This window comes from Ascaphus truei, chromosome 4 (assembly GCF_040206685.1).
Source record: "Ascaphus truei isolate aAscTru1 chromosome 4, aAscTru1.hap1, whole genome shotgun sequence".
Taxonomy (NCBI): Eukaryota; Metazoa; Chordata; class Amphibia; order Anura; family Ascaphidae; genus Ascaphus; species Ascaphus truei.
In genome coordinates, this window is record NC_134486.1 from 377,856,720 (window position 1) to 377,868,277 (window position 11,558).

The 11,558-nt window shown below is 49.2% G+C and overlaps 1 protein-coding gene across 9 annotated transcripts in view; it reads right to left on the reverse strand.

Moving 5' to 3' along the window:
* The window catches only part of PUM2 (pumilio RNA binding family member 2), a 101,826-nt gene extending 90,809 nt beyond the window's left edge, over positions 1-11,017 (reverse strand). For 5 of the 9 annotated variants that reach the window (XM_075598438.1, XM_075598437.1, XM_075598436.1 and 2 more), the window contains exon 1: positions 10,662-10,926. The gene's annotated coding sequence lies outside the window, so the exon portion shown is untranslated. Of the gene's footprint in view, positions 1-10,661; positions 10,927-10,946 lie in introns of those variants that run through there. The other 4 variants (XM_075598440.1, XM_075598432.1, XM_075598439.1 and 1 more) reach the window with 4 other exon arrangements.
* Between the last annotated feature and the right edge of the window lie 541 nt (positions 11,018-11,558).

The window sequence follows — 11,558 nt, forward strand, 5'->3', positions numbered from 1 at the left end:
ATGGGTAGCAGCAGCAGTAACAGGGTTCGGAAGAATGGGCAGCAGCAGCAGCAGTAACTGGGGTCGGAAGAATGGGTAGCAGCAGCAGCAGAAACTGGGGTCGGAAGAATGGGTAGCAGCAGCAGCAGTAACTGGGTTCGGAAGAATGGGTAGCAGCAGCAGCAGTAACTGGGGTCGGAAGAATGGGTAGCAGCAGCAGCAGTAACTGGGGTCGGAAGAATGGGCAGCAGCAGCAGCAACTGGGTTCGGAAGAATGGGTAGCAGCAGCAGTAACAGGGTTCGGAAGAATGGGTAGCAGCAACAGTAACTGGGGTCGGAAGAATGGGTAGCAGCAGCAGTAACTGGGGTCGGAAGAATGGGCAGCAGCAGCAGTAACTGGGGTCGGAAGAATGGGCAGCAGCAGCAGTAACTGGGGTCGGAAGAATGGGTAGCAGCAGCAACAACTGGGTTCGGAAGAATGGGCAGCAGCAGCAACAACTGGGTTCGGAAGAATGGGCAGCAGCAGCAGTAACAGGGTTCGGAAGAATGGGCAGCAGCAGCAGTAACTGGGTTCGGAAGAATGGGCAGCAGCAGCAGTAACTGGGTTCGGAAGAATGGGCAGCAGCAGCAGTAACTGGGGTCGGAAGAATGGGTAGCAGCAGCAGTAACTGGGTTCGGAAGAATGGGCAGCAGCAGCAGTAACTGGGTTCGGAAGAATGGGTAGCAGCAGCAGTAACTGGGTTCGGAAGAATGGGTAGCAGCAGCAGTAACTGGGGTCGGAAGAATGGGTAGCAGCAGCAGCAGTAACTGGGGTCGGAAGAATGGGCAGCAGCAGCAGCAACTGGGTTCGGAAGAATGGGTAGCAGCAGCAGTAACAGGGTTCGGAAGAATGGGTAGCAGCAGCAACAGTAACTGGGGTCGGAAGAATGGGTAGCAGCAGCAGTAACTGGGGTCGGAAGAATGGGCAGCAGCAGCAGTAACTGGGGTCGGAAGAATGGGTAGCAGCAGCAACAACTGGGTTCGGAAGAATGGGCAGCAGCAGCAACAACTGGGTTCGGAAGAATGGGCAGCAGCAGCAGTAACAGGGTTCGGAAGAATGGGTAGCAGCAACAGTAACTGGGGTCGGAAGAATGGGTAGCAGCAGCAGTAACTGGGGTCGGAAGAATGGGCAGCAGCAGCAGTAACTGGGGTCGGAAGAATGGGTAGCAGCAGCAGCAGTAACAGGGTTCGGAAGAATGGGTAGCAGCAACAGTAACTGGGGTCGGAAGAATGGGCAGCAGCAGCAGTAACTGGGGTCGGAAGAATGGGTAGCAGCAGCAGCAGTAACTGGGGTCGGAAGAATGGGTAGCAGCAGCAGCAGTAACTGGGTTCGGAAGAATGGGCAGCAGCAGTAACTGGGTTCGGAAGAATGGGCAGCAGCAGTAACAGGGTTCGGAAGAATGGGCAGCACCAGCAGTAACTGGGTTCGGAAGAATGGGTAGCAGCAGCAGTAACTGGGGTCGGAAGAATGGGTAGCAGCAGCAGCAGTAACTGGGGTCGGAAGAATGGGCAGCAGCAGCAGCAACTGGGTTCGGAAGAATGGGTAGCAGCAGCAGTAACAGGGTTCGGAAGAATGGGTAGCAGCAGCAACAGTAACTGGGGTCGGAAGAATGGGCAGCAGCAGCAGTAACTGGGGTCGGAAGAATGGGTAGCAGCAGCAACAACTGGGTTCGGAAGAATGGGCAGCAGCAGCAACAACTGGGTTCGGAAGAATGGGCAGCAGCAGCAGTAACAGGGTTCGGAAGAATGGGTAGCAGCAACAGTAACTGGGGTCGGAAGAATGGGTAGCAGCAGCAGTAACTGGGGTCGGAAGAATGGGCAGCAGCAGCAGTAACTGGGGTCGGAAGAATGGGCAGCAGCAGCAGTAACTGGGGTCGGAAGAATGGGTAGCAGCAGCAGCAGTAACAGGGTTCGGAAGAATGGGTAGCAGCAACAGTAACTGGGGTCGGAAGAATGGGCAGCAGCAGCAGTAACTGGGGTCCGAACAATGGGCAGCAGCAGCAGCAGTAACTGGGGTCGGAAGAATGGGTAGCAGCAGCAGCAGTAACTGGGGTCGGAAGAATGGGTAGCAGCAGCAGCAGTAACTGGGGTCGGAAGAATGGGCAGCAGCAACAACAACTGGGTTCGGAAGAATGGGCAGCAGCAGCAGTAACTGGGTTCGGAAGAATTGGCAGCAGCAGCAGTAACTGGGTTCGGAAGAATGGGCAGCAGCAGCAGTAACTGGGGTCAGAAGAATGGGCAGCAGCAGCAACAACTGGGTTCGGAAGAATGGGTAGCAGCAACAGTAACTGGGGTCGGAAGAATGGGTAGCAGCAGCAGTAACTGGGGTCGGAAGAATGGGTAGCAGCAGCAGCAGTAACTGGGGTCGGAAGAATGGGTAGCAGCAGCAGCAGTAACTGGGGTCGGAAGAATGGGTAGCAGCAGCAGTAACTGGGGTCGGAAGAATGGGTAGCAGCAGCAGCAGTAACTGGGGTCGGAAGAATGGGTAGCAGCACCAACAACTGGGGTCGGAAGAATGGGCAGCAGCAGCAGCAGTAACTGGGGTCGAAGGGCTGTGTACACATGGCTAAAAGTTAAAAAAAAATACAAGCATACAACTAATTGCTGTAATAATATTGTGGCTATTAAATAGTACAGCGTAGATCAATTTAAAATTAAGCATATTTAATGCATTTTTAGTTATTGATTTTAAGATTCATACACAGCCATTTACTGCAAAAAAATTAACAGATGTGGCATTCTTGAATTACATTTCCGGTTAATCAATACATCTAAAATAATATTGTTGTTCATCAGTGCATACAGTTAAAGGTATATTAGATAGTGATTGATGCAGCTCAGGTTTCACAATTCAAAGGGATTGTGTAGGGGAAAAACAAAACAACAACGGATTACTTCAAGGTGATTCCCTGAAGCATTTGGTCAGAAAAACTACTGATTAATTATTTAGTAATTATATACAGAGACTACTGTAGAACCAAATTTTACTTTACATGAGAGCCTGGGTTCCAGACACTGGCTAAGCGTCATTTTTATGCGTTAACCTGAACAAATAGGATATGTCCTACAATACAAAAAAACACACAACAACAACACTTAGCGATGATAACAGCAAGGATAGGGCAAACTGAACACCACAATAGTGTAAACAGACCTATGGCTTGTCAGGGATCTCAGGGATGGTACACGACAAAATGCTTTGTTTATAGAATGCAGCTCAAAGTGCTGGCAGCTATAACAGCGAGAATGTTAGCGCGTTATAAATAAATAATAATAATAATGTCAGGGGACTGACATGTGGGCTCAGATTTTTCAAAACGTCACAAGTCTCTTCAAATGTACTCTTAAAGAAGGAGCTCGAGATTGTTAATCTATACGTTCAACCCTCGTGTTGATTTTCAAAAAGGTATCACCACCCACAATGAATACTTGTTTTATACGAGAAAGGGAAAAGGAATAATAACACTGAAGACGGAATGGATAACACGTGATGAATAGTTAACTTATTTCTCCAGACGGAAGTGAATGCAAGCAGCAAATACTGCATATCAATTGGATGGAGGAGAACAGCTGGACCTTTAAAGATGCAGAAGCCCTGTTGGAACTTTCAAACCAGAATATGGACAATCTGTGTTGCTGACTGTAATGGGACCAAACCATTAATACTGACAGTATAGAGACCCATAGCTAGTTATATCACAATCACATCAAAGTCAATATTTGGCTCGCGCATACTGTCATGGAAATCACATCCACTTTGTTATGGGTGCACTGGCAGCTTTCATTTTCAGATAGGGAGGAACAGACACTGAAATTCTAGCTAAATGTAACTTCTCTCAGAATTGGTAACAAGTAGAAGTGCCAAATGTGTTGTGACTACATCAATAATTAATGAACAGACTAACCCAGAAGTCTGCAGTGCTTTACAATCCCTCATTGAGTGGACTTATGCAAAGTTGGTGATGGCCACACAAGATTCTCTCAAATGAGGAAACATCTACCAGAGTATCCTAGAACGTTTGCGAAAGGATTGGCGAATCATAGTCATATACCCAAAATGTTATACCGTTTGTGACAGATCTAGAATTCCTGCTCACTTGTAAATTATGTTGTTGTAGGTGATAGGTGCGTGCGGACTACTTGGTCTCTTATTAATTCATGTCTCTCCTGCAGCTAATCGCTCCTCCCGCGATCAACGGGGTCAATAATAAAGCTAAAGATAAAAAGAAAAAGCGCAGAGACTAATTCAATAAAATTACGTGATATTTTTTACATAAAAAGAACCAGTAACAATCTTACAATAAAAGAGCATTCAGATCTCCCAGATCAGACCTCAAGATGTAAACTTCAGCGCGTGTCCCAAAAATGCTGGTAAATGGATAGTCCCACACACAAGGGGGGGGGGGGGGGCAGCTGAGCGAGAGTCCTGGTGAATATCCGGAACAGGCACAGCAGCAAGCCGCAGACAGCTGATCGCGGTTTCCTCGTGGGGGAGCGCAGGATGCCGGTGTCTGTTGTCACAGTCTCCAGCGTCGTTCGTCACTGAACGCAAACTCTACCACACGCGTTTCGCACTGTTCCAACGCTTCATTCTTTCAACCCCAGTTACTACCCCCCGATGGGCGTGTGGTGGGGGGTTCATATACACCATATTCACCTAGATATACACACACGATCAGCGGTCTGCGGCTGTTCCGGCTATTAATCGGGATTCTCGCTCAGCTTTGGGTTGCTGCCCCCCTTGTGTGTGGGACTATCCATTTACCAGCATTTTTGGGACACGCGCTGAAGTTTACATCTGAGGTCTGATCTGGGAGATCTGAACGCTCTTTTATTGTAAGTTTGTCACTAGTTATTTTTTACAGAAAGTATCACGTAATTTTATTGCCTTAGGCCTCGGACTTGGTCAAAAAGACCGTGCTGAGGCGTGCTGAGGGGAAACATTATCCCTATCAGCGCGGCTTTAGAGGGCGCTTCCGCAGGCGTGCGGAGGCGTGTGGAAATGCAGGAGACAGACAAGTTTACATTTTGCCGCTCATGCAAGCGCAGGGCTGGTCACGTGACTGCCAGAAGCCAATTGCAGTCCGTGACGTTGGCGCCGTGACGTGGCGCCCTAGCCCCGCCTCCCTGCACACAAGCGCGCTCGCTGACGATCATGCAGGGACAAGAAAAATCTCCTGCGTGAGCAGGTGAGCATGAGCGTCAGCGCTGCCCAGCGCCGCTCCCTGCACCATGTCCCAGGCCTTAGGCCCGGGCCATAGAGGTGTGGGGAGAGCGGAGGCACGCTAACGCTGAGGCTCGCCTGCTTCAGTCAGCGCGATTGCACGGACTTGCAGGCGAGCCAGCGTGCGCGAAGAGAGCCGGGGGGAGGTGGTTGGAGGCGGGGTAGTGACGTCGCTGGGCCAATCGCCCGTGACACACTGACGTCAATGTCACCACGCCGACGTCACAGCGCCGTGACGTTGACGCTGCTGTGCTGTGATTGGAGGTTTTCAGCCGACAGCGCGCTGAAAAACAGCTTGGCGCTCGGCTGAAACCTCCAACGCCTCAGCACGCCTGCGGACGCTCATGTGAGCCCCCTCTCAAAGCATCCTCATTGAGGATGCAGGGGCTCAGCGCGGAGCGTCCGCACACCTCAGCATGGCTTCCCGTGCTATGGACGCAGCCTATGTCTCTGCGCGCTTTTTCTTTTCATCTTTCAGTTGTAAATTAAATCAACATGTCCATTATTTTATGTTTTTCAACACAGACTATTTACAATTTAAAAATAAATATTTATTTTCTAACAGTTACCTGCAGTAAAGTAACAAACATGGATAGATATAGAAGAGTGCAACACAAACACACACAAGACAGACAATCACACACAGGGAGAGAGTGTAAGACAAAAACACAATTATATGTAGACACCACGACAGCAATGCAAATCCACAACTACAGTTACACAAAATACATAACAATGTAAGGTAAACACACACAACAGATCACCAAAACATAACAACCAAGAAACAGAGGGACACACAACTACATTGTTCAAAACACATGTGCACACACCCACAGTGCAATTACTTATACGATAAACATAGCATGAGGTAGACATGCTCAACCCATGATCTATATACACACAAAAGTATGATGCCAATACCCTCACACACACAGCCCAATACACACCCCACGAGGCCGACACCATCAACACAGTACTCACACGCACCCCCTACACACAAACAACAAGGCAGACACCGTCACACCATACACCCCATCACATATGGCAGACGCCCTGATACACACGCAGACACAATCAACAAACATGTGCACACACCCACAGGGCAAACACTCACCCCTTATACGATAAACATGCTCATCAATCCATGATCTATATACACACACACACACACACACACACACACAGCATGACGCCAATAACGTCACACACCCCAATATATCGGGACATTCCTCCATCGCTGTACACCCCTCAACACCCCTTCCCCATATATACGCTCCCTCCCCCTCTGCACATCTATACACACACACACGCACGGCGCCAATACACACACCGCGAGGCAGGCAACTGCGCCAATACACACCGCGAGGCAGGCACCTGCGCCAATACACACACCGCGAGGCAGGCACCTGCGCCAATACACACCGCGAGGCAGGCACCTGCGCCAATACACACACCGCGAGGCAGGCAACTGCGCCAATACACACCGCGAGGCAGGCACCTGCGCCAATACACACACCGCGAGGCAGGCACCTGCGCCAATACACACCGCGAGGCAGGCACCTGCGCCCATACCCACACCGCGAGGCAGACACCTTCGCCAATACACACACCGCGAGGCTGACACCATCAACACACACCAGTCACTTGCACCACAACCCCACACGCACACCACCCCCCCCCTACATATACGGCAGACACCCTGATACACATACACACGGCAGAAACCCTCAACACACACTGGATTGCAGAACTATTCACTCCCTATCAATAATGACACATTTTGTTGAATTACAAAATGTATGCAGTTTTTAAAACTAATTTTTTATTCAAACGTGTAATGGTTAAACTGGACACTTATATGAAGAGAAGGTAAAATGTCAGCAAAGAAAAGGTACAAAATTAAATGTACTAGTTGCATAAACATTCAGCCCCTTAAGGCTGCGCTTATAGTGCCGGTGACGCTGCGGCAAAACAAATGTATTGCTGCTGTTGCGTGTACTTGCTAGAAGATCCTTTTGCAGCAATTAATGCTATGAGACTTTTTGCATAGGTATCTATAAGGTTTGCACAGTAGGATGGTGACATTTTTGCCCATTCAAGGGAAAATTGATCCAGTTCTGATCAGTTTTTTGGGGATCGTCAATGGACTGCAATCCTAAAGTCTCTCCATAAATGTTCGATTGGATTCAAGTCAGGACCTTGACTGGGTCACTCAAGAATAGTCATTCTCTTCCTTCTTGTTCAACTAGCCTACTCCAGTGTGGCTTTGTCTTTTGGTGGGTCATGGTCCTGCCAAAATGTGAATCTCTTCCCCAGTTTCAGAGTCTTGGCTGACTCAATAAGGTTTTCCTCAAGGATTTGCCTGTACTTTGCCGCATCCGTTCTCACCACTATTCTGACAAGCTTCCTAGTCCCTGCTGAAGAGAAGCATCACCATAACATGATGTTGCCACCACCATGCTGGACAGTCGGGATGGTGTTGACCGGGTGTTGAGTAATAAGTCGGTCCCTACACAAAGCTGGGCAGTATGGACGGTTGGCAAGAAAGGAGCCATTACACAAAAAGACATGTGAAAATGGTTTTTGGTTAGACGAGGCAAACATTTTATTTTTTGATCTAAATTCCAAGCGTTATGTCTGGCGCAAGCCCAACACTGTCCATCACGCAGTCAACACCACCCCAACCATCAAGCATGGTAGTGGCAACATCATGTTATGGAGATGCTTCTCTTCAGCAGAAACTAGGAAGCTTGTCAGGATAGAGAGAAAAGATGCTGCAAAGTACAGGCAAATCCTTGAGGGAAACCTATTTGAGGCAGCCAAGACTCACATGTCAAAATTCACATGTCAGCACGACAATGACCCGCACAAAGACAAAGGCTGGTTGAATAAGAGAATTAATGCTCGAGTGGCCCAGTCAAAGTCCTGACTTGAATCCAATTGAGCCCATCGACGATCCCCCAAACTTATCAGAACTGGATCAATTTTCTCGTGAATGGGCAAAAATGTCACCATCCTACTGTGCAAAGCCAATAGAGACCTATCCAAAAACGTCCTGACGAAGCACGTAACAAGTGCGAAACGTGTAGCCCGACGAACATGGAGCTTTTTGGACATTTCAGGCTTAGTAGTCATTGGCTAACTTTGACTCCACCCCTGAACTCCGGACAGCGAAGTTCCAGTCAGCCCAAAGACGGGAATAGCCATTGGACTCTGTTGCATTTACTATGTGAGTGATTTTTATCTTTACATTGGTTGCTTCTAACGTGTGCATTAAATCGTTTTGTATCATAACTCTGATTATCCTGGATGTTTGTGGGACACGTGGGCACCGGCAACCTGCACTTCTCTACGAGTTTGAGAAAAACTGCGGGGGGAGTACCCAGACACCAGAGAAAGATACCTTTTGAGGCAGTGACACACACACGGCCGTGAGAGTCTCACATACACACACACCTTATTTAATACTGTTACGTATTATGATCACTACGCCTGCATCATCAGCACTATAGCCGAAGCACTCTGACGTTTACCACTCGGGACGCATTTGGAAAAGATAAAGAAACCTTGTTTGGCACAGGCTTACACAGGGCCGTGTAAGTCTATATTTTATTCCAGATCTATCAATAGATCTTCCCCTATCCCCACGTGTGTGCACTCATTTGCATGTATCTACACAATTGCACTTTGTGATTATAACGTTTTTCTGTACCGACACTGATTGTCTGTGTATTCTCTTCCATTTTATGTATTTCGCTCCCCCAAGCTGTTACAACATATACCTAAGGATCCTGGGAGATTCTCTACTGGGTTGAGGTGCTACTTCTGGCCAGTATTTTATTTCATTTATTTTTATTTTCTCTGCCTTCTTGTGTTCATTTGCAAAGGTTTTTAATTATTCGGGAAGCGACCCAGTCCTTGCATCTGCTATCCAAAAAGACAGCAGTAATTTATGCAAAAGGTGCTTCTACCAAGTACTGACGGAGGCTGCGGCCCCGCTGTCTGCGCTGCACGCGTGCAGCCGAGTTCCCCGGTCTGCAGTGAGCTGCAGGAGGAAAGACATGGGGGGCGCAGCCATGATGTCACCCGGCAGTTTCGCCCTCATTGGCTGAACCGCCGGGGGGCGTGGCCTAGCGCTCCGTCACTAGTTCTGCTCACAATTTTCCGGTCTGCAGGAAAACGGACCGGCAGCGTGGCGGCCCCCCCCCCCTCGTAGCGAGCCGGCCCCCCCTCGTAGCGAGCCGGCCCCATTGATGGGCGGCTCTTGTCCCCGCAGCAGCCAGCGGGGACAAAGCCTTAGGGGGCTGAATACTTATGCAACCAGTAAATTAATTTGTAAATTTACTTTGCTGACATTTAACCTCCTCCTCATCCAACAGTGTTCAGTTTAACCACTACAGCTTTGTATTAAAAAAAAAAAAAAAATTGTTTGAAAAACTGTGCATACATTTATAATTAAAAAAAAATAAGACATTATTGGTAGGGGTGAATAGTTCTGCAAACCACTGTATATACACACACACACACACACACACACACACACACACAACTCATGAGGCAGGCAGACACACAGACAATGAGGCGAAGACTCGCACACAGCAGACTCGCACCTATATAGACACAGACACCCTCACCCGCCTTTCACCAATATATAAACACACCGGCTCCCACCCTCAGTAATATACAAACACACACCTCCCCCCCACCCCTCAAATATACACACATGGCTGACACCCTCACCCCCCAACCCCCTTCACCCTCATATACAGACATCCTCATCCCCCTAATATATACACACACACACGATGAGGCAGACAACACACACACACACACACACACACACACACACACACACACACACACACACACACACACACACACACGTTATACACACCCCCTCTAATATAAACACTGCTGACACCCTTAACCCCCCCCCCTTAATATTCACACACGCCTGACACTCATCCACATATAAACACACACACACCCGACATCCTCATCCACATATAAACACACACACACACACACACATCCACACCTGACACCCTCATCCACATATAAACACACACACACACCTCCTGACACCCTCATCCACATATAACACACACACGCCTGACACCCTCATTCACATATAACACACACACGCCTGACACCCTCATTCACATATAAACACACACGCGCGCGCGCGCCTGACACCCTCATCCACATATAACACACACGCCTGACACCCTCATTCACATTAAATACACACGTCTGACACCCTCATCCACATACAACACACACGTCTGACACCCTCATATAACATACACACGTCCCGTCCCCGATACACACACACGAGGCAGACACCCTCATGTCGGGGCCTGTGCGGCCTTCGCTGCGGATGCTAGATCAGTGCCCCCCGGGTCTGTGGGATACTCACCGCCGGGCTCCGTGACAGCTCCCCCCCGAGTCTCAGGCCGCACACCCCGGGGCCCGCGCTGCCCTCCCCCGGTTCACACCGAGCGGACACTGCGAGGAGAAGGCCCGAGTCACAACAACATGGCGAGGCACAGCGGCGGCCTCTCTCACTCACACACACTCCTCCTCCTGCAGCCTGAGACACTATGCACCGCCTCCTCCTGCTCCTCACTGCAACCAGCAGCACTACCTGAGACACCTCATAACCCTGAGACACATCCTCCTCCTCCTCCTCACCCTCACTCACCCCCAGCACGTCTACTCACTCCTCCTCCTACTCACTTCCTCCTTCCTGCCTCCACCAGCACTTCCTCCCTGTCTGCATCCTCCTCCTCCTCCTCCTCCCCCACCCACCTTATACCTGATCATGTGCAGGAGTCTGTCTCCCTAATGCAAGCCCTTCAACCATTTCCACACAGGGGCCCCATCCCCCTCCAAAAAATAAAAAATACAGCCAGGGCAGGGGGGGGGGGGGGGGGAGAGCACAAGCTTGTTGTCAGAGTTTAGATCCATTTGAAAATGGTTATATTTCGACATTTTGCCAGCGTGTAAAAATTCTGTACTGTATATGAGATTTGAATTACATTCCATTGAAAAAAAACAAAGATACGCGTTTGCATTCGTTATCATTTTACACTTGCAGGTAGAGCAACTTGATGAAAAAAATATTGTGATTCAGTCGCAGATTGAGGCTGGAGAGACATAGCTAGGGGTGATCGGGAATCCAACGTGTAGATCTCCAAGATGGAACTCCGCCAGAGAGTAGTGGGAGTCTCTATCCTAGCCGGCCTAATGTGGCCAATGAATACGTTACGTGAGTGGTGCTCAACTCCAGTTCTCATGACCCGCGAACAAGTCA